The following is a 3,227-nucleotide window of genomic DNA, read 5'->3' as shown; positions in this document are numbered from 1 at the left end:
GGGCGGGTGGGGGGAGGTCGGCAGGAGGGCACAGAGTACTCACAGACACGGGCTTGATCTGAGACGTATGGAAGGTAGGGTGAATTCCAAGGGTTGCAGGTAACCGCAGTCTCACTGCTGACGGGTTGATGATCCTTTCTATTGTGTACGGTCCGATGTATCTGGGTGACAATTTCTTAGGAACATCTTTAAGGGTAATATCACGTGTGGAAAGCCATACCTGCTGCCCTTCCTGATACCTGGGAGCTGTTGACCGATGGCGATCTGCGAATCTCTTTTTTTGCGTAGCTGTCCTGAGTAACGGCGCCTTGGTCTGACGCCACACCCTCCGACAGCGCTTGATGTGTGCCTGCACCGATGGAACCAGAATCTCTGTTTCCTGGCTTGGGAAGAGAGGAGAACTATAACCCAACGATGCTTCAAAAGGTGAAAAACCAGTGGCCGAAGAAGTATGCCCATTATGGGCATATTCTACCCACGGTAGATGTTTACACCAGGAGGAACACCAGGAGGATGGGTTGTTATTTATTACACAGCGCAGGGCGGCCTCCAGCTCCTGATTACATCTCTCCGTTTGGCCGTTTGTCTGAGGATGGTAACCTGAGGAGAGACTCACCTGAGCCCCGAGAGCGTTACAGAAGGCCTTCCACACTTGGGAGACGAACTGTGGCCCATGATCTGACACAACATCCTGAGGTATCCTGTGCAGGCGGAAAACATGCAGAACCAACAGCTGTGCGGTCTCCAAAGCGGAAGGTAACTTTGGCAACGGAATGAAATGGGCTGCTTTAGAGAACCAGTCGATTATATTTAGAATTACTGTGTTGCCCTCTGACGGAGGTAATCCAGTGATGAAATCTAAAGAAATGTTTGACCAAGGGCGAGCAGGCACAGGTAAGGGTTGTAAAAGACCAGCTTGAGGTTGATGGAGGGCTTTATTTTTGGCGCACGTTGGGCAGGCTTTAACGAACTCTTTGATGTCAGCAGACATGGTTGGCCACCAAAAGTGTCTCTGTGTGAACGCCAACATTCTGGTAATTCCCGGGTGGCAAGTAAATCTGTGATTATGTGTCCAGTCCAACACCTTTCCCACTACCTCCTTGGGGACAAACCTTCTTCCAGGAGGTCCGGTGCCAGGATCAGGTTCTGCCTGTTGTGCCAAGGTAATGGTATTCTCTATCTTCCAAGTCAGAGAACCCACGAAACAGGAGGACGGAAGTACGCAGACGTCAGCCTTCGAGGAATCATCAACTGAGAACTGCCTGGAGAGTGCATCCGCCTTGGTATTCTTGGAACTGGGTCTGTAGGTGATGGAAAAATTAAAACGTGCAAAAAACAATGACCAACGGGCTTGTCTCGCATTTAGTCTTTTAGCATTTTGTAAGTAGATTAGATTTTTATGGTCTGTCCAAATGATAAATGGCTCCTTGGAACCCTCCAACCAATGTCGCCATTCTTCTAATGCTAGTTTAATAGCCAGAAGTTCACGATTGCCCACATCGTAGTTCTGTTCCGACGGGGACAAACGTCGAGAAAAGAAGGCACATGGATGGATCTTGTTGTCTGCAGATGAGCGTTGTGATAGGACTGCCCCTACTCCTGTGTCCGAGGCATCCACCTCCACAAAAAACTGTTTCTCTGGATCTGGGTGGTTGAGAACTGGGGCTGAGGAGCTGAGGAAAATAAAGCCTTAAGTTCCTCAAAAGCCTTATCTGCTGTTGGGGACCAGGTGAACGTACAGAGAGTAGAGGTTAGCTTGGTTAAAGGGGTGGCCACACGGCTGTAGTCCTTAATGAAGCGCCTGTAAAAATTTGCAAAGCCCAAAAAACGTTGTAACTCTTTGCGATTAGATGGAACAGGCCACTCTGTGACAGCACGAACCTTCTCCGGATCAGTGCGAAATTGTCCCTTCTCGAAAATAAATCCCAAAAAGGACACTGAGGTAACATGAAAAGCACACTTTTCAGCCTTGACAAATAATTTGTTCTCCAGTAACCTCTGTAACACTGCCCTGACATGAGTTTGATGTGTCTCCTGGTCCCGAGAGAAAATTAAGATGTCATCCAGATATACGAACATGAATATATTCAAAAAGTCTCGCAAGACATCGTTAATAAGAGCTTGGAAAACGGCCGGGGCATTGGTGAGCCCGAACGGCATCACCAAATACTCAAAATGCCCTAATGGAGTCTTGAAGGCCGTTTTCCACTCGTCCCCCTCCCTTATCCTTACCAAATGGTATGCGTTCCGTAAGTCCAGCTTAGAAAATATAGTAGCGGAATGAAGTCTTTCGTGTACTGAATCAATTAATGGAAGTGGATATCTATTTTTAACTGTGATTTGGTTTAACCCCCTGAAGTCAATACATGGTCTTAAAGTCTAATCCTTCTTCTCAACAAAGAAAAACCCCGCACCCAAAGGAGACGTAGATGGACGAATGATTCCCGAGGCTAACGACTCATTGATATAAGTCCTCATAGCCTCTGTCTCTGGGCCAGAAAGATGGTACAAACGACTGGTAGGTAACGGGGCCCCAGGAAGCAACTCAACAGCACAGTCATAAGGTCTGTGAGGAGGCAGAGAAAGTGCTTTCAGCTTACTGAATGCTGGTGCAAGGTCGTGATAACATTGTGGCACCCCAGTTAAATCAATAGCTTCAGCTGACTCCTCGACCCTCCCACCAGATTGCAACCCAGCAGACCTCAGACAATTCCCGAGACAAAAATTACTCCACGAATCTACTCTTTTCTTAGCCCAATTGAGCACAGGGTTATGTTTCTCCAACCACGGAAAACCAAAAATCAACTGCGGAGACAACGAGGAGAACACAAAAAACTCACCGGACTCATGATGGTTACCAGAAACTAAAACTTGTAGATTGATGACCTGATGGGTGATTTGCGAAATGGCGTGTCCGGTTAGGCCAGTGACTGTTCGGGCGGAGTCCAAAAGTTGAACTGGTAGGTTCAGTTGATCCACTAAGCTTTGTGAAATTAAATTTAGTTCAGAGCCGGAATCCACCATGGCAGCGATGGGTAGTGATGTCTGTTCCGTGATGATTTTTGCTGGAAGAGAAAACAAAGATGTTGGGGAGAATTTTAATGGACCCGACAGAGCTTCCCCCATTACTGACGGGTCGACCCGTTTCCCCGAACCGGGCAGTTGGCCACGAAATGTCCCTTATTTCCACAGTAAATGCACTCCTTTGCCCTGAAGCGCCTCTGTCT

The sequence above is a fragment of the Kryptolebias marmoratus genome, linkage group LG13, assembly GCF_001649575.2.
Source record: "Kryptolebias marmoratus isolate JLee-2015 linkage group LG13, ASM164957v2, whole genome shotgun sequence".
Lineage (NCBI taxonomy): Eukaryota > Metazoa > Chordata > Actinopteri > Cyprinodontiformes > Rivulidae > Kryptolebias > Kryptolebias marmoratus.
The sequence above is the reverse complement of the archived record's forward strand: the minus strand, read 5'-3'. Positions refer to the sequence as shown.